We start from the raw sequence: 20,679 nt of genomic DNA on the forward strand, positions 1-20,679 counted from the left end.
CACCCTGGTCGTACATCCAGCACTGCAGTAACACTTGGTGACGTGGCGAGTCCCATAAGTGCAGTTCAAGCTGGCGAGGTGGCAAGCACAAGTAGTGTCCCGCTGCCACCAAGAAGACGAACACAGGCCCGTCGTGCCCTTCCTGCTGCATTCGCCAATCCGAATTGGGAACCCACCACTTCTGCAGCACCCTTAATTCCCCCATTCACTGGCCAACTCGGCATTCAGGTGGAAACAGTTCATTTTACGTCACTGGATTTTTATTTGCTGTTTTTTACCGAAGATCTCTATAGATCTATTGTGGACCAAAGCAATTTGTACGCTGGTCAACACATAGCCACTATTTCCCAGTCCTCCCTTGCCAGAGATTGGAAACCAATTACGGTTTCCGAATTTAAGATCTTTCTGGGCCTTTCCCTCAACATGGGCATAACTAAATAGAGTGAGTTGCGGTCATATTGGTCCACTGACCCAATTTACCATTTGCCCATGTTCTCTGCCTCCATGGCCAGGGCACGATACGAGCAGATTTTGCGGTTCATGCACTTCAACAACAATGAACTCTGTCGTCCTCGTGGAGACCCTGAATACGATCGGCTCTACAAAATTTGGCCCCTTGTAAACCACTTCAACCAACGTTTTGCAGACTTGTTTACTCCCCATCAAGTTGTCTGCGTTGATGAATCCCTGATTACGTTTTCTGGCCGCTTGTCATTCAAACAGTACCTTCCCAGCAAGCGTGCCAGACACGGGGTCAAGATGTATAAGCTCTGTGACAGGGCCACAGGCTATACATGTAGTTTATGGTTTACGAGGGCAAAGATAGTCAAGTAGAGCCGACAAACTGCCCTGACTACATAGGAAGCGCTGGCAAGACTGTGTGGGACTTCGTGTCACCCTTATTTGGAAAGGGGTACCACTTGTACGTGGGCAATTATTACACGAGCGTGCCACTTTTTAGTCACCATTTTGATCATCAGATTGGAGCATGTGGCACCGTGCGACCTAATCGCCTGGGCTTTCCCCAGCGGCTTGTTGATTCCCGTCTTAGGCTGGGGGAGAGAGCCTGCTTGCAGTGTAATCATTTGCTCGCTATGAAGTAGAGGGATAATAAGAATGTTTTCGTTCTTACCTCCCTTCATGCAGACACGACGGTCCAAATTACTACGGCGACTGGTGTTGTGGAGAAACCCCTCTGTGTCCACGAATATAACCAAAATATGGGAGGGGTGGACCTCAACGACCAGTTGTTGGCGCCGTACCTAGTTGCCCGTAAGGCCAGACGCTGGTACAAAAAAGTGTCTGTTTATTTATTTCAATTGGCTTTGCTGAATGCTTATGTGCTATACAGAGCTTCAGGTCGGACTGGATCCTTCCTTAAATTCCAGGAAGAGATTGTCAGAGCCCTTCTGTTTCCAGACGGTGCTCCACCTCACCTTTCCCAACCAAATGCAGTAAGCCGGCTGCATGAGAGGCATTTTCTTTATGTCCTCCTGAGTACCCCTACCCAACGAGCCCCCCAAAAAAGATGTTGTGTCTGCAGCAAGCGCGAATTTAGGCGTGACACCCGGTATTATTGTCCCTCCTCTCCTGACAATCCTGGTCTTTGCATTGGTGAATGTTTTGAACGCTACCATACACTAGTTGAGTATTAGCGTAGGGTACAGCACTGCACAGACTAGGACACACTTTCACAGGGTCTCCCAAGATGCCATCGCATTTTGAGAGACCCAAACCTGGTACCAGTTACAAAAGTTAAAGTTACAAAAAAAAGTGTAAAAAAAAAAAAAAAAAAAAATAGTTGTCGTTTTATTGTTCTCTCTCTATTGTTCTGCTCTTTTTTACTGTATTCTATTCTGCAATGTTTTATTGTTGTTATGTTTTTATTATGTTTGCTTTATAGGTATGCAATTTTTGTATACTTTACTGTTTACTGTGTTTTATTGGTAACCATTTTTTTGTTTTCAGGTACGCCATTCAGCTGCAGAGCGGATTTATTTATCTTGACGGCAACAGCGTTTGCTCCCACGATACATAAAGCCGTGACTCCAGCGCTGGAGGTGATTTCACCACCACAGTTACATACTTCAGCATATATGCCGAAGAGTGGGGGCAGCAGTGGGTGGAGGAGCAATTTGCTCCTGCCTTTTGCGGGAGGATGCCCCCAGGCTTCGGCATATATATATTTTAGGCACAGGTTGCATTTAAATGTTTTATTTTTTACTATGTTTTTTTGTATTTGCTTTGCAGGTATGGTAAGTCTTACTGTTATACTGTAATGTTACTTTGTTTTATTGTTAACCATCATTTGCTTAGCAGGTACGCCATTCAGTTGCAGAGCGGATTTATTTATCTTGACAGCAACGGCGTTTGCTCCCACGATACATAAAGCCGTGACTCCAGCGCTGTTGGAGGTGATTTCACTACCACAGTTACATACTTCAGCATATATGCCGAAGCGTGGGGGCAGCAGTGGGTGGAGGAGCGATTTGCTCCTACCTTTTGTGGGAGGATGCCCCCATGCTTCGGCATATATAAACGGTGCATGTATGCCCATCATTAGAAGTGGGTGGATGAAGGGAGGTATTCTAATGGTGGGCATACCCACCGATCAATATCTTTTTTTCGTTCAGCCCACAGGCTGCATGAAAAAAAAGTTTACAATATATGCCCAACAAGGACCAGCAACGTACTGGTATGTTGCTGGACTGAGTGGTTATACCAGAATGATGCCTGCAGGTTTAGGTATCATTCTTTTCAGCCAGCGGTCGGCTTTTATGTAAAAGCAATCCTAGCAGCTAATTAGCCTCTAGACTGCTTTTACAAGCAGTGGGAGGGAATGCCCCCCACTGTCTTCCATGTTTTTCTCTGGCTCTCTTGTCCCAACAGGGAACCTGAGAATTCAGCCAGTGATTCAGCCAGCTGACCATAGAGCTGATCAGAGACCAGAATGGCTCCAATCATCTCTATGGCCTAAGAAACCAGAAGCGACGAGCATTTCATAACTTAGATTTCGCCGGATGTAAACAGCGCCATTGGAAAATTGGGAAAGCATTTTATGACACCGATCTTGGTGTGGTCAGATGCTTTGAGGGCAGAGGAGAGATCTAGGTTCTAATAGACCCCAATTTTTTCAAAAAAGAGTACCTGTCACTACCTATTGCTATCATAGGGGATATTTACATTCCCTGAGATAACAATTATTAAAAAAATTTTAAAAAAATGAAAGGAACAGTTTAAAAATAAGATAAAAAAGCAAAAAAAAAAAGAAAAAAAAAAAAAAAAAAAAGCACCCCTGTCCCCCCCTGCTTTCACGCAAAGGCGAACGCAAGCGTCGGTCTGGCGTCAAATGTAAACAGCAATTGCACCATGCATGTGAGGTATCACCGCGAAGGCCAGATCGAGGGCAGTAATTTTAGCAGTAGACCTCCTCTGTAAATCTAAAGTGGTAACCTGTAAAGGCTTTTAAAGGCTTTTAAAAATGTATTTATTTTGTCGCCACTGCACGTTTGTGCGCAATTTTAAAGCATGTCATGTATGGTATCCATGTACTCGGCCTAAGATCATCTTTTTTATTTCATCAAACATTTGGGCAATATAGTGTGTTTTAGTGCATTAAAATTTTAAAAAGTGTGTTTTTTCCCAAAAAAATGCGTTTGAAAAATCGCTGCACAAATACTGTGTGAAAAAAATAAAATGAAACACCCACCATTTTAATCTGAAGGGCATTTGCTTTAAAAAAAATATATAATATTTGGGGGTTCAAAGTAATTTTCTTGCAAAAAAAAAGAATTTTTTTCATGTAAACAAAAAAGTGTCAGAAAGGGCTTTGTCTTCAAGTGGTTAGAAGAGTGGGTGATGTGTGACATAAGCTTCTAAATGTTGTGCATAAAATGCCAGGACAGTTCAAACCCCCCCCCCCCAAATGACCCTATTTTGGAAAGTAGACACCCCAAGCTATTTGCTGAGAGGCATGTCGAGTCCATATAATATTTTATATTGTCACACAAGCTGCGGGAAAGAGACACTTTTTTTTTGCACAAAGTTGTCACTAAATGATATATTGCTCAAACATGCCATGGGAATATGTGAAATTACACCCCAAAATACATTCTGTTGCTTCTCCTGAGTACGGGGATACCACATGTGTGAGACTTTTTGGGACCCCGAAAACCAAGCACCGCCTTCAGGCTTTCTAAGGGCGTAAATTTTTGATTTCACTCTTCACTGCCTATCACAGTTTCGGAGGCCATTGAATGCCCAGGTGGCACAAAACCCCCCAAATGACCTATTTTGTAAAGTAGACACCCCAAGCTATTTGCTGAGAGGCATAGTGACTATTTTGCAGACCTCACTTTTTTTCACAAAGTTTTGAAAATTGAAAAAAAAAAAATGTTTTTTTGACTTTCTTCATTTTCAAAAACAAATGAGAGCTGCATAATACTCACCATGCCTCTCAGCAAATAGCTTGGGGTGTCCACTTTCCTAAATGGCGTCATTTGGGGGGGGGGTTGTGCCATCTTGGCATTTTATGGCCCTCGAAACTGTGATAGGTAGTGAGGAGTGAAGCTAGGCTCCCAAAAAGTCCCATACATGTGGTATCCCCGTACTCAGGAGAATCAACAGAATGTATTTTGGGGTGTAATTCCACATATGCCCATGGCATGTTTGAGCAATATATCATTTAGTGACAACTTTGTGCAAAAAAAAAAAAAAATATTGGTCACTTTCCCGCAACTTGTGTCAAAATATAAAATATTCCATGGACTCAAAATGCCTCTCAGCAAATAGCTTGGGGGTCTACTTTCCAAAATGGGGTCATTTGGGGGGTTTTGTGCTATCTGGGCATTTTATGGCCTTCAAAACTGTGAAGATTGGTTGCCCAAAAATGTAACTTCCAGTCCTCGTAGCCCGCTTTCCATGCTGTGACATGCACTTCCGGTTCCAGGCTCCGGCTGACGTTTTCCATAGAGAAATTCAGCGTGACTGGTTTTCAAGCCTCCCGGACATCCACAGGGGCCCCACTGCTGCTCCATCCTCCAGCGGCATATCATCCACAAATATTTTGTCCAAGCCAAACATTTACCACACGGACAGCGGCTCGGACCACAGAGTGACCCCGACCCCCGGACCCTTTTACTTATGTGCCCGATATCACTTTCCTGCTGTGAGTAGCCATTTGGCTTGTTTTTTCTTATTAAATGAACACCTTAATATTGCAATGAGTCTGGCGCACCTTGTCTTTGTCCTATTTTGTCTTCCAGAGTTGTGCTTCCACTCTCAGGGTTGCAGCTGCATCCCTGTAACTGGAATTTGAACTGGAACTGTTTTTATTTGAACTGACTTTTATCCCTTTTTATATTTACTGTAATTTATTCATTTTTTTATAGTTATTACCCAGTTGGTTTTTGCGCCATCATTCTCTTTCTTTTTTTCTTGAAATTTTGACCCCTGGTTATAAAGATATGTGCAGCGCTAGTAAAAAAGAGGGTCACTGTGTGGCTACAGGACCGTGTAATAGTGAAAAACATTAAAATAAAAAACTAATACTAATGAATTTATCACAATAAAAAAACTTGAATCATGTGAAAGAAGGACAAAAGGTAAAAAAAAAAAAAAAAAAAAAAGTAATGTGTCCATAAAGTTGATTGTGGACTGTTTAATTGTCATAATCAAAAGTAAAAAAACATGTGTAGTAGTTTCAGCCAGACAGGAAGAAGTAATCCTTATGGCATCAATAAGGAAAGGTGAGTATGAGAGATAGCCGCCACCAACTGTAGGAAGGCTTACCGGAACTATCGGACTCAAAAGGGCATATGCCGATGAGTCTACAAGGCTTGTGGTGTATCGGTTGGAACATCCATGCCTGCAGCTTCTGGCTGGAAAGGGAGATTATCCCTCCGCCTTTTGGATGGCTCCAAGTGACAGTGCCCAAATACGGATGGTGTTTTTCAAACCAGGGTGGAGCAAATCTTCCCCATATACTACGTGGTATACCTTTTGAAAATCACTTCCCCATATTTTGGGCAATGAGGTGACTCAGGAGGCCAGGCTGGACCCAGAATAGACAGCAATGCCCAGCTGTGACCTCTCCCGGGCGTCGTGCTCCGTGTCTGAGTGGAATGAAGGGGGTGCGCAATCGGATCAGACGTACAGACACTAGTTGGCCACCAGGTTTGCACACATCTCAGGAGGGATTTTGTCCCACTCCTCGTTGCAGATCCTCTCCAAGTCATTAAAGCAGAGATCCACCCAAAAATGGAACTTCCACTTTTTTTTTTTTATTAAAAGGTTTTTATTTGCCAAATGTACATACATAGTGAAGAACAATGCAAACAGGGTACAGTCTTAGTTGCAAATGTCAGGATATTATTGCTATTTAGGAGTCTTTGAGTTTCTTACAACTAAAAATAATACATGTGTTAGTACAAATAGCTTATTTTTTCTTTTTTATACCAGTTGTCAATAATTGAAATGTAAATCATCAACTTATGTGTTAAAAGGAAAACAATAAAGAACAAAACCTTGGAGGTTGATACCGCCTTAACCAATTGCATTGTGAACCCCAAAACTATGCTCTCCCACTTTCTTCTTACATTATATATAACTCTACCGTGGTATACAGTAATTCTATCTTAGATATCACATGGTATAGTTTCTTTGGAGTTTATCCATCTTCCCCACACTTTATTGAATTTTTTTGAATTCCCCTGGATTCAGAAGTCATTTTATACATGGTGATATTGCCATTAACTAGTCCTTTCCAAGCAGATAATGTAAGACGATTCCTTTTTATCCAGTTAAGGACAATTAGCTTCCTAACATACAAAAATTAATAGTCTCAGGAAAGTTCTCATATTGTTACTCATTACTTCATCTTCTATAATACCTAAGAGACTCAACAATGGGCTACATATGTTCAGGAGATCAAATGTATCTGCAAGAAATTGGGTTACCTGCGACCATAAGGGCCGTATCCTATTGCAGTCCCACACCATGTGCATTAAAAGTTCCATCTGCTGCTAAACACTTATCACATGTGGGGTTGTCTCTTCTACCCATCCCATATAATCTGCGTGGGGTACAATATATTTGATGCAGGTACCTCAGTTATATCAGTTTGTCCCTGGAAGAAATAACGGTGGGCATATAGGAGGTCAGAACTTCCTCCCATTGATTCAATTAGTTCTGGAATTATCTGTCTCTTATTTTCTCTTCCCTCGGGTGTTTTTTTCCATGAGTACAGTATAATATGTAGATATTTGTTTGGTATGGTCAGGTGCAGCAAGGAGTGTTTCTAGTTTAGTGTTTTCTAAAAGTATTGGCCCCATCCCAAATTGAGCATGAGCTGCATGTCTCATCCTGGTGAATTGAAATGACCAGGAATCGGGGACACCCAGCTCACTCTTCAGCTACGCAAATGTCTTAAGTTTGCCATTGTCATACAATTGTTGCAGGTATGCAAGGCCAAATTTGGCCCATCTATGTTCATCCTCTAGATGAAGAAATTCCCTCAAACATGGGATAAAACAAAATGGGACACTGGGTGACAGGTGTAGAGGTCCGCCATTTATATATGTTTTATACAAATCCCTAGTACCCACTTAGCTGATCTGAGCATGGGGGCGTGGCCTGGAGAGTGATGGGGTAGGACGTGTTTAGTGGGAGCTCCGCTTGCCATTACTCCTACAACACAATCCGGCCATAATCCAGGCGATCCTAACCTCCCTGCAGTAACCAGCAAGCCTGCTTTGTTCCCGGCCTGGCCATCGACCTAATCCAGCCTTTTGGAGCGCCATCCGCGGCCGCGATCGCCGGATCTCCCCGCCCGGGGACTGCCTGTAGGACAGACCGCGGCTTCGGCCTAGTCCGTGGAGCGGCGGCCATCTTGCTGCACCCGGCGGCCGATCCATCACGATTTCTGGCCGCATCCTGCACCCCAGCTGATCTGAGCATGGTCATACCTCCTGCCGTAGGGACTTCCCCTCAAAAGAAAAAGTTCAATTGAGCCTCATAGGAGGTTGCCACAGCTGCCTCCACTGCAATCGCTGTTCAGGGAAACATACGCCAATGAATCTGCGCCAGCTGCGATGCTAGGTAATAGAGGCGAAGGTCAGGTATTGCCAGACCTCCCCTCCCCTCCAGTAACTGCAAGATGGCCAGCGGTACTCTAGCTGCCTTGTCTCCCCATAAAAAGGAGGTCAACAGAGAATCAATGTATCTGAACGTCTTCTTTGGAATGTATACTGGGGCATTAGAGAGTACATATAAAAATTTTGGGAGGAATGAACAGATTAGCTCTGCCTAACAATGTGAGTGGGAGGTCTTTCCATTTCTGTACTCTGTCTCCGAAGGTTCTAATTACGGTCATAGGTTCACCTCTGTAAATGAATCCACTGGCAATTGAATATTTATTCCTAAATATTTAAATTGGGTCATCACAGCTAGAGGACATTGAATGGGAGGCACTAAGTTTGGCTGAGGGTCTAGAGGAAATAGCGTTGATTTAGACCAATTAATTCTAAAGCCCGAGAAATCTCAGAATTCTTGGATTAAGGTGAATGCAGCAGTCAGCGACCGTTCCGGATCTCCAAAATATAGTAGCACATCGTCCGCATATAAGGACACTCGTTCCTCCAGATCCATAACCAACAGCCCTTTGATGGTATCCTGAGTCCTAATTTTAGCTGCAAGGGGTTCTATGGCTAGAGCAAATAGGAGAGGAGACAGTGGACATCCCTGTCTCGTCCCTCGACTGATCTTAAAAGTATTCGATATGAGCCAATTCACTCTAATACTTGCTTGGGGATCTTTGTAAAGTAGCTTAACTCAGGTTACAAATCTTGGTCCAAAGCCCAGTTTAACAAGTAGGGAGAAGAGATAGTCCCATTCGACCAAATCAAACACTTTTTTAGTATCTAGTGATGCTTTCACGCTTTTGCCTGTATTCATATGTGGGATTTGTAAGTTTACATAGAGCCTTCTGAGGTTCATTTGGGTACAACGGATCGGTATAAATCCCGTCTGATCCGAACTGATCAATTTAAGGATATCCCCGATTGCAACCTATTGGCCAAAATTTTGGCCAATATTTTGACATCGGAATTGATCAAGGAGATCGGTCTATATGATTCACATTCCTGTGGATCTTTCCCAGGCTTTGGAATCACTACAATCAGAGCTTCACGCATGGATTCTGGTAATATTCCTTCTTTTTCTGCTGCTATAAAAACTTTTGGTAGATGTGGCACTAGGCTCTCTCTATGTAGTTGGTACCATTTTGCCGGGAAACCGTCCAATCCAGGCGATTTACCCGGTAAAATTCAAAAAGGGATCTGGTGTGCAGTAGGTGTTTCTTTGTATTTTGTTCAGTTAGAAGTATCCTAAATTGTCTCGTCAGGTCCTGCCAAGATTGATAGGTATTGGGGGATGGGTCTTGTATATATTTCTGTTCAGCAGCAGTGTCAAGTTCTACATGTTTCATGTCAGAGTTTAAGGCCTTGGAGAAATCCCTTGTCTCTTTAGTGAACATTCCCCTCATGGTGGCTTTAAAGGCCTCCTATTGATTAAAAAAAAATGTGTGAAAACCTCTGCGCTGCTATAATGTGTATAGAGTGTAATGCTGCAAAATCTAATGGTGTACACAATAAGCCACAAAATAATAAAGTGATTTCGCACAGAACTCTTAAGATAATATCCCGTCACAGTAAGTAATCAAAAATACATGCGTGAACATATAACAACAAATGTGCAACTATCCGTGAGGACTCCCAGTGAACCCAAAATGGTCATAAAAATGAGACCATGGCAACAATAAATAATAAAAATAATGATAGTGATGTGTAAAATAAACCACAAAAGTGGAAATGACAATGAAAGTTCATGCAGAAGATGATGGAGTAAATGCATCAATGGGTTCGCTCCAAAGGTGAATAAAGTTCATGGATAAGCTGGATAGGTAAAGTAAATAGTGTGGGCAAAAGTAGATAGTGTCTGTGTAGACATGTGCTCCCAGTGCCCTTACCTCGAAGGACCTAGATAAAGGCCTTAGTAATACAAGATGTTGGATGGCAGTGGGGACCATAGATCGCCTCAGGTGGATGGATATCCATCATAGGGCCGCATCAGGCTGCTAAAGTGTAATCCAGCAATTACAGTCCTTCAGAGGCATTCTCATGTAGATGCCAATCCTTCAGATGCACAGACTAGTGCTGGTGTCTTTAGAGCGAACTCAAAGTTCAGATAGCTCTACATCTGGATGGTGGTGAATAGCATCCTTCTCCCTTCTCTTGGTTTCTCTACAGGGGACTTTTGGGGAAGCACTCCCGTGCCGGAACAACTGTCTCAATTTATATGTCACATAATAAGTGGGCCTGACCCAGGGAAGAACCTGTTTCTATGTTTGCACTTCCTTGCTGCCAAGGGTTATGTTTCAGTGTTTTGGACAGATAGAGAGTGGTAATTTGTTGGTTCAGCCAGCAAGGGATCCAATTCTTCTTGAGCCAATCCTTTATTGCCTTGGTTGTGTGTTTTGGGTCATTGTCATGCTGGAATACCCATCCAAGACCCATTTTCAATGCCCTGGCAAGGAAGTGCTCACCCAAGATTTAACGGTACATGGCCCCGTCCATCATCCGTTTGATGCAGTTAAGTTCTTCTGTCCCCTTAGCAGAAAAACACCCCCAAAGCATAATGTTTCCATCTCCATGTCTGACGGTGGGGATGGAGTTCTAGGGGTCATAGGCAGCATTCCTCCTACTCCAAACACGGCGAGTTGAGTTGATGCCAAAGAGCTCTATTTTGGTCTCATCTGACCACAACACTTTCACCCACTTCTCCTCTGAATCATTCAGATGTTCATTAGCAAACTTCAGATGGGCCTGTACATATGCCTTCCTGAGCAGGGGGAACTTGCGGATGCTGCAGGCTTTCAGTCCTTCACAGCGTAGCGTGTTACCAATTGTTTTTTGGTGACTATGGTCTCAGCTTCCTTGAGATCATTGACAACAACATTCTCCCATGTAGTTCTAGGCTGATTCCTCACCGTTCTCATGAACATTGAAAATCTACGAGGTGAGATCTTGCATGGGGTCCCAGACCGAGGGAAATTTACAATTATTTTGGGTTTCTTCTATTCGCGAATAATCGCATCAACTGTTGTCACCCTCTCTTATAGCCCATTCCAGCCTTGTGTAGGTCTACACTCTTGTCCCCGACATCCTTGGACAGCTCTTTGGTCTTGGCCATGGTGGAGAGATTGGATACTGATTGATTGCTTCTGTGGACAGGTGTTATTTATACAGGTAACAAGCTGAGATTAGGATCACTCCCTGTAAGAGAGTGCTCCTAACATCAGCTTGTTACTTGTATAGAAGACACCTGGGGGCCAGAAATCTTGCTGATTGATAGGGGATCAAATATTTATTTTACTAATTGAAATGAAAATCAATTTATAACTTTTTTGAAAAGCATTTTACTGGATATTTTTGTTATTTTGTCTCTTACTGTTAAAATAAACCTACCATTAAAATTATAGACTGACCATTTCTTTGGGCAAACATACAAAATCAACAGGGGATCAAATACTTTTTAACCCCTCACTGTAAAATATTATATATATATATATAATTAAAATGTCATGTTTCTGTGATGTAATGTGATATGATGAGACAAAGATAAATAATTTCAGAACTTTTTCCAGCTTTTATGTGACCTATAAACTGTACAACTCAGTTAAACAACAAACTGAAATATTTTAGGTGGAGGGAAGTAAAAATAAAATAATATGGTTGCATAAGTGTGCACACCCTTAAACTAATACTTTGCTGAAGCACCTTTTGATTTTATTACAGCGCTCAGTCTTTTTAAGTATGAGTCTATCAGCATGGCTTGACTTGGCAAGATTTGCCCACTCTTCTGTGCAAAAACACTCCAAATCTGTCAGATTGCGAGGGCATCTCCTGTGCACAGCCTTCTTCAGATCACCCCACAGAGTTTCAATCGGATTCAGGTCTGGGCCATTCCAAAACTTTAATCTTCTTTAGCTGAAGCAATTCCTTTGTTGATTTGGATGTATGCTTTGGGTCGTTGTCATGCTGAAAGATGAAGTTCAGCTTTCTAGAAGAAGCCTGAAGCTTTTGTGCCAGTCTTGACTGGTATTTCGAACTGTTCATAATTCTGAAGAAAAACAGCCCCAAAACATAATGCTGCCACCACCATGCTTCACTGTGGGTACGGTGTTCTTTTGGTGATGTGTAGCGTTGTTTTTGCGCCAAACATATCTTTTTGGTCTATGGCCAAAAAGTTCAACCTTGGTTTCCTCAGACCACAACACATTTTCCCACATGCTTTTGGGAGACTACTGATGTGTTTTTGCAAAGTTTAGAAGGGTTTGGATGTTTTCCTTCGTAAGAAAAGGCTTCCGTCTTGCCACTCTACCCCATAGCCCAGACATATTAAGAAATACGGGAGATTTTTGTCACATGTACCACACAGCCAGTACTTGCCATATATTCCTGCAGCTCCTTTAACCACTTACGCCCGCCACAGTTTTACATCGGTACTTTGGAGGATGACGTTATGGCAGCAACTAGCTGCCATAACCCCGGTATCCTCTTCTTCAGCGGGCTATCCGCTACGAGATAAAAGTGGTCTCTGCGGCGAATTCGCCACAAGATCACTTTTATCGGTGCTCCGGTGCCCTCCGCCGCTTACCAGAGCCGTTGGCAGCGGCGGAAGCGATCGAGTCTTGTCTCGTGTTAGGCATGGAGATGCCCCACCCGTCTCCATGATACTGCAGGGCGGAAGCAACGTTAAAACGTCACTTCTACCCATAGCTCTTAAAGGGCCATTTTTTTAAAATAATTTTATTACATGACAAATTTTTTTTTTTTTTTTTTTTTATTATTGCATTTTAGTGTAAATATGAGATCTGAGGTCTTTTTGACCCCAGATCTCATATTTAAGAGGTCCTGTCATGTTTTTTTTCTATTACAAGGGATGTTTACATTCCTTGTAATAGGAATAAAAGTGACTTTTTTTTTTTTTTTAAATAAGTGTACAAATAAAAAAGGTAAAATAAATCAGAAAAAAAAAAATTTAAACGTGCCCCGTCCCGATGAGCTCGCGTGCAGAAGCGAACGCATACGTGAGTAGCGCCCGCATATGAAAACGGTGTTCAAACCACACGTGAGGTATCGCCGCAATCGGTAGAGCGGGAGCAATAATTCCAGCCCTAGACCTCCTCTAACTCAAAACATGCAACCTGTAAAAATGTTTAAACGTCGCCTATGGAGATTTTTAAGGGTAAAAGTTTGTCGCCATTCCACAAGTGGGCACAATTTTGAAGCGTGACATGATGGGTATCAATTTACTCGGCGTAACATTATCTTTCACAATATAAAAAAATTGGGCTAACTTTACTGTTGTCTTATTTTTTAATTCAAAAAAGTATTTTTTCAAAAAAAAAAGTGCACTTGTAAGACTGCTGCGCAAATACGGTGTGACAGAAAGTATTGCAACGACCGCCATTTTTATTGTCTAGGGTGTTAGAAAAAAAATGTATAATGTTTGGGGGATCTAAGTAATTTTCTAGCAAAAAAAAAAAACTGTTTTTAACTTGTAAACAACAAATCTCAGAAAGAGGCTGGTTGCTTAAGTGGTTAATGTTGCTGTAGGCCTTTTGGCAGCCTCCCTGACCAGTTTTCTTCTCGTCTTTTCATCAATTCTTGGTAAGGTCACTGTTGTGCCATATTTTCTCCACTTGATGACTGTCTTCACTGTGTTCCATGGTATATCTATTGCATTGGAAATTCTTGTCCCTTCTCCTGATACCTTTTAACAACGAGATCCCTCCGATGCTTTAGAAGCTCTCTGCGGACCATGGCTTTTGCTGCAGGATGCGACAAAGAAAATGTCAGGAAAGACCCACTAGAACAGCTGAACTTTATTGGGGGTTAAACAGAGGCACTTTAAATGATGGCAGGTGTGTACTGACTCCTATTTAACATGAGTTTTAATGCGATTGCTTAATTCTGAACACAGCTACATCCCCAGTTATAAGAGGGTGTGCACACTTATGCAACCACAATATTTTTTTAGTTTTTTTAGTTTTACCCCCCCCCCCCCAAAAAAAAAAAATTTCAGTTTGTTTTTCAATTGAGTTGTACAGTTTATAGGTCACGTTAGAGGTGGAAAAGTTCTGAAATGATTTCAGAACTCTGATCAAGGAGTGGAAAATTAGGGGTTCTGTTGAAATCAAACCACGGTCAGGTAGACCAACTAAAATTTCAGCCACAACTGCCAGGAAAATTGTTCGGGATGCAAAGAAAAACCCACAAATAACTTCAGGTGAAATACAGGACTCTCTGAAAACATGTGGTGTGGCTGTTTCAAGATGCACAATAAGGAAGCACTTGAAGAAAGATGGGCTGCATGGTCAAGTCGCCAGAAGAAAGCCATTACTATGCAAATGCCCCAAAGTATCCCACTAACAATACGCCAAACAGCACAGAGACAAGCCTCAAACCAAATCCAAAAGTCATTTGGAGTAATGAGACCAAAATTGAGCTTTTTGGCCACAACCATAAACGCTTCATTTGGAGAGGTGACAAGGCCTATGATGAAAGGTACACCATTCCTACTGTGAAACATGGTGGTGGATCGCTGATGTTTTGGGGATGTGTGAGCAACAAAGGCACAGGAAATTTGTTCAAAATTGATGGCAAGATGAATGCAGTGTGTTAGCAAAAAATACTGGAGGAACATTTGCATTCATTAGCCAGGAAGCTGCACATGGGACATACTTGGACATTCCAACATTACAATGATCCAAAACACAAGGCCAAGTCGACCCGTCATTGGCTACAGCAGAAAAAAAAAAAATGAAGGTTCTGGAGTGGCCATCTCAGTCTCCTGACCTCAATATCATTGAGCCACTCTGGGGAGATCTCAAAACATGCAGTTCATGCAAGACAGCCCAAGAATCTTCAGGAACTGGAGGCTTTTTGCCAAGCGGAATGGGCAGCTTTACCATCTGAGAAGATAAAGAGCCTCATCCACAAATGCCACAAAAGACTTCAAGCTGTCATTGATGTTAAAGAGGGCAATACACGGTATTAAGAACTGGGGAATGTAAACTTTTGATCAGGGTCATTTGGGTAGTTTCTGTTTAAAAAGAGTAAACACAGTTGATTGATAATAAAATGGCTTCAGCCAAACACTAACCATGAGTGAAAGAAAAGTTTTTGTGTTATCATTCATATTCTCTGAAAAATGGCCAATAAATCAAATTCTGCCAGGGTATGTAAACCTATGAGCACAACTGTATATTTATATACATGATTCTGCACTTCCGCCTAGGCACGCCCATGTACCGCTTCGGCTGTAATAGGCTGGACGGAGCTCTGACTATGTAAACAAGGCAGAGCTCCGTTCAGACAGCGGGATGTAATGGATTTTCTTTCACTGCAAAACAGGGAAAGAAAATCCATCACATGCCTTACTAAAAGCACCACACAAAGTACACAAAAACACTGGCTAGGCACACATTTAACCCTTGGATCACCCTAAATGTTAATTTGCTTCCCAGCCAGTGTCATTCGTATATGACAGCATACTGATAGCACTGATCACTGTATTAGTGTCACTGGTTCCAAAAGAAAGTGTCAGTGTCCAATTTGCCAGCCACTATAAGTCGCTGATCGCCCCCATTACTAGTATAAAAAAAAATAAATAAAAATTCCATTAACATATCTCATAATTTGTAGGCGCTAAAACTTTTGCACAAACCAATCAATATATGCATATTGGGATTTTTTTTTTACCAAAACTATGTAGCAGGATACATACTGGTCTAAACTAATAAGGAAATTAGATTTTTTAATTGGATAGGTTTTATAGCAAAAGGTAAAAAATCATTTTTTAGTTTTTTCAAAATTGTCTTTTTTTTTGTTTACAGAGCAAAAAATAAAAACTGCAGAGGTGATCAAATACCACCAAAAGAAAGCTGTATTTATGGGAGAAAAAAGGACATAGATTTTATTTGGGTACAGTGTCGCATGACTGCGTAATTGTCAGTTAAAGGAATGCAGTGCCATATTGCAAAAAATGGCCTGGTCATGAAGGGGGGTAAATCTTCCAGAGCTGAAGTGGTTAAAGTGGAAAGAAGACACGAGTGGACTTGTGTTTAGAAAATTTCTTCAAAGTTTCTTGGGATTGACTGCATTGGACTCTTGCTTTGTTTACAAAATTTTTTTCACTTTTTTTCAAGCCCTTTAAGAGTGTCCGGGCGCCGGACACACGGCAGTTTATGGGAAGCTTCCCAGCTTGCAATCAGCTGACTGCAAGCTGGGAAGCTGATTTGCCCGTGTTAAGGGAGGGTTCGGGGCGTAAGCACTGCGCCCGCAAACACTCCCACTCCGCACTGATTGGTATGTGGCCTCCTTTCCGATTTTTCAATGGCAGGAACTGAGGAAGACTGTGCGGTGCTTTCTGCAGCCACTGCCGCGTCACTTCCGGTTTCCTGTCTCACTGTTGTGTGGAGAGCAGTGGGTCACTCACTATGGCGGTACAGAGCAGCTCTTCCTCCTCCCGGTCTTCCAGCTCCTACAGGCATGCTCCAGGTGGACATCTCTCGCGCTGTGACTGCCCCCAGGTAAGAATCAGACCTCTCTCTGGGAAGCCTGCAGTACTCTGGCTACAGTGACTTTTCTCCGCTCTGCCGCCCTTGCTGTCTGTGTACGCCGGGGAACTGACAGGTCGGAAGATTAGAAATCTCAAGAATGCGAGTCAGCGACAGCATCAGCTTTAGCCCCTGCCAGGTTGAGCAACATCTCAGCCATATGTGGACAAGTGCAAGAAGGCAATGTGTAGGGGGATGGGGGCCAATGTGTACATGGAGAATGCAATACATTGGGGGGGATGTGTAAAAGGAAGGGGGTAAATGTGGGCAAGAGGGGGTATTGTGTACAGTGGGGTTAAAATGTACAGGGGAGGGGGGTTAATATGTACAGGTTAGGGGGGTTAATATGTACGGGGGGGGTAATATGTACAGGGAGGGGGGGGTTAATATGTACAACGTTCATACCCTGATCTGTGATGCTGCAGCTGTATATTCCTGATACTATGGGTGGAAGCAAGTGGAATACAGGGGACGGAGTAAGTAGATTCTATAAGGGGTGGGGCTTATGAGAAGTGTGAGGGGTCAAAAAGGAAGGGCAGGGTCTGACACCCCCCCCCCATCCTAAAACTTAACCAGCCGCCACTGATGTCTAATGGCATATGCCTGAGTTAAAATGTAACAAATCCACTGGGAGACGGTAGTAGGAGATTTAGAAAGTCTTTTACAAGGACCATAAACCACAACAAACAAGGAATCTGTCCATCAGAAGGAAGGATGAAGTAGCCTGAAGGTAAAGCACAATATCGTCATTACGGGTGAAAAGCTGAAATCACCTTAGGTAAAAAAGGAAGGGCAAAGTTTCAAATAGCCACCAAAAAGGACACCTTTTGAGATAATGTCTGCAAAGAGATCGCTTGAATGTTCTCAAAAGGAGGTCTTTGTAAGACTGAAATAATTTAATTGGATCCCATGAAGGAAGCAGAGGTCTGACAGAAGCAACATGAATAAAAGTACAAATGAAATCATAATTTACCAAAGTGTATCAAAACAAAACAGCCAAGGTCAAAACTGAACCTTTAATGGTACAGAAAACCATACATCGATCCACAACTCAAGAAAGAAAGAAAGAAAGAAAGAAAGAAAGAAAGAAAGAAAGAAAGAAAGAAAGAAAGAAAGAAAGAAAGAAAGAAAGAAAGAAAGAAAGAAAGAAAGAAAGAAAGGATACTAATCACTGAAAAATACTGAGGAACACCCAATGACTTACACTTAGAGCGGGGTTCCCCAACCCCTGGGCCACGGACTGGTCTGTGCTCTACTTGCAGCCAGGCTGTGAAGGCTGCACTGATTCGAGGTGCGGCGGGCAAGCAGAGTGATGACATCTGTCACTACCCACCTCGCATTACCGCTGTTCCGCCCTCTCACTCTAGAATAGGACGAAACACAGTAGCAACTGTGCATGTGTTGGTTTCCCTGCTCTGTCGGACGCCGTATCGCTGGGGAGAGGCTGCAAGAAGAGGGTGTGAGTAAGACAAGTTCTTTCTCTGCATAATAAAGTTTTTTTTTTCTTTTTAAGGCCTCATGCACACCGGACGTTATAAAAAAGCCAGCAGCTGTCACTGTAGAGTTTTTCAGCGTTTTTGCAGTAGCGTTTTTTAGCTGTAGTGTTTAACAAAATTATACTCCCACAAAAGCTTATGGCTCAACAACGCTGATAAACTCAGAATACTTGGGTTTTTCAGCGTTTTTCAGAGTTAGAGCAGTTTTACAGCTAAAAAACTCCTCTCAAAACCCACTAGTTCTGGGGGGTTTTTTTCAGCCAGAAAACGCCCCTGCCAAAACCTGCTAATAACAGCCTATGTGTGCATGGACACATAGGATAACATGCTGGGGAGTTTATTGACTGCAGAAAAAAACTTCTGGAGCCCAAAACAGCAGCTGTAAAAATGTCCAGTGTGCATGAGGCCTAAAATTGGCATTAAATTCTTAAAGTGAAGAGCTGCATCTGGTATTTTTTGGTGGCAGGCTACAGTGACATTCTATATCTGGTGGCAGGATAGTAGGAAACTGCATCTGGTGACATGCGACGGTGGCAAGTAACAAGGTGCATGTGGTGGCAGGTGATGTGGCAAGTGACATGCTGCATCTGGTGGCAGGCAACGGTGTCAAATGACAAGCTGCATCTTCTAGTGGCAGGCGACGATGTCAAGTGACAAGCTGCATCTGGTGGCAGGCGACGGTGGCAAGTGACAAGCTGCATCTGGTGGCAGGTGACGGTGGCAAGTGACACACTCAGGGCTCCCACTGATTCTGCATTAAGGTGAGTTGAGCTATTTCATTTTATATTACAATGTTATAATAGAAATAATGCACTTCAATCATCCTGACATTATATGAACCATGGTGTGGTGATGATTGAAGCACTAATGCCAGCCATTGCTCCAAGAAATAGAAATGAGCCATGGTCAAGCCCACGCACCCCCCCCCCCCCCACCCACCCCCAATCACCAGGAAAATTTGTTTCCACAACACCAGTCCTCGGTGCCAAAAAAGAAAGTTGGGGGCCGCATCTGTCTCTTCAGACTGGGGATCTCTCAGCTTTGCAATCACCTTCTCCAGTTTGGCATTAGGAGGAGAGGCTAGTGAATCCACATTTGGAGTTTCCCACCTGGAGCATATCTGCTAAAACACCTCTGGATAAAGGGACTATTCTCCCGGATCCAAACTCTGATGGCTGAGATAATACACCTGCCATTTGTCCACTCCTGGCATGTAGACTACTGTACTGATGGAGCTAGAACATGCCTCTCAGCCCAAAGTAGAAAGTGGTGAACCTCCTGCATTACTCTTTGTGTATACTTAGTGATTTACCAGGGTCATGGCTTGTCTGACCGTATCCTCAAGGAATGCTCTTGCAGAAGATCTGTGGCATGCACAAGAAACAACCTAATGGCTCAGAGTTCCAGAATATTAAAAAGGAAGGCAAGCATCCTCCTTGGGCCATTGCCGGTGAAGGCAAACCTTCTTGACAAGCTTGTCAGTGACCACAGAGAACTTGTTCTGCCAAGGTAATTTGGAGCTTGCAGAAGTGGAGGCTTTAACATGCCTGGAACCTTTCTCAGTGTCTCCATGGGAATGAAAGGAAAGTCTTTGAGCCGTGAAAGAGGGCCCCGGTTTACACTGTGTATAATGTACTCTTACTGCCCTCTAAGTATTTTAATGATATCATCCATCAAAGGTAGTTGTCCACAAAAGGATAATCAGTCAATGCTTTTTTTTTGTCTAATTTGAAGACCAACATCTGAGCCCTAATATGCTGCACAATACCACAGCAGACGCAAGCGAGACACCAAGATGCTGCAGTTTAACAAAGCCTCACAGAAAAATTGCAGTGCCTGAACCATTTGGTTTATTAAGGCCAACAAAGCAGGTCCTGATTCGAAGGTCTTGACCACTCAGTTATGGTATGAAAGACCAGAGCAGACACTATAAGATGTCTCATCAAAGTTTCAGCAACTGTATACATAGATCGAACAACCAATTTGATTTCTACTGCTCCATTGGATCTTTAAAAAATAGAGATTCTCCACAGGGGGGCTGCTGCTGGAGAGCCAAAAGAGCCAGGTTATGGTCCCATGGACACATAGGGGAGCATACAGGTGAGAGATGCATGCATTACTCTGCAAAAAAGGAAAAAGAGGCCAGCTGTCACTAAAATGGCTTAAAGATTTGCCTTTTGAGAGTACTTTAAGTGAATTGCTGATGCAGACTAGACTGCAGAAAGGAAAGGACAGTGAACTTCCCAGGATGAAATCTCATTGCCTTGCATAAGTAATAGATGTACATAGACGACAGGGCTCTCCTTCTTAGGACCTGTGCTTTAAAGGGCCATGCAATGAAAGCCAACGACTGAGAATGGTGTACTGGTCCTCAAGACAGAAGATCCCGATGGTCCAGGCGGACCCAGGGACAGTCTGCCAGGTGTCTGAGCACGTTCTCCAGGGCCAATTGATTGTGTGATGAGATATAACAGAATATCCTACTTTTGTCATACAGACAAG

At 42.8% G+C, this 20,679-nt stretch overlaps 1 protein-coding gene across 1 annotated transcript in view; it reads right to left on the reverse strand.

Annotated features, from left to right (window-relative positions):
• AHCYL1 (adenosylhomocysteinase like 1) overlaps nt 1–20,679 on the reverse strand; it is a 707,570-nt gene that overhangs the window by 427,596 nt on the left and 259,295 nt on the right. The gene's annotated exons all lie outside the window — the stretch shown is intronic.

This window comes from Aquarana catesbeiana, linkage group LG02 (assembly GCF_042186555.1).
Source record: "Aquarana catesbeiana isolate 2022-GZ linkage group LG02, ASM4218655v1, whole genome shotgun sequence".
Classification (NCBI taxonomy): Eukaryota; Metazoa; Chordata; class Amphibia; order Anura; family Ranidae; genus Aquarana; species Aquarana catesbeiana.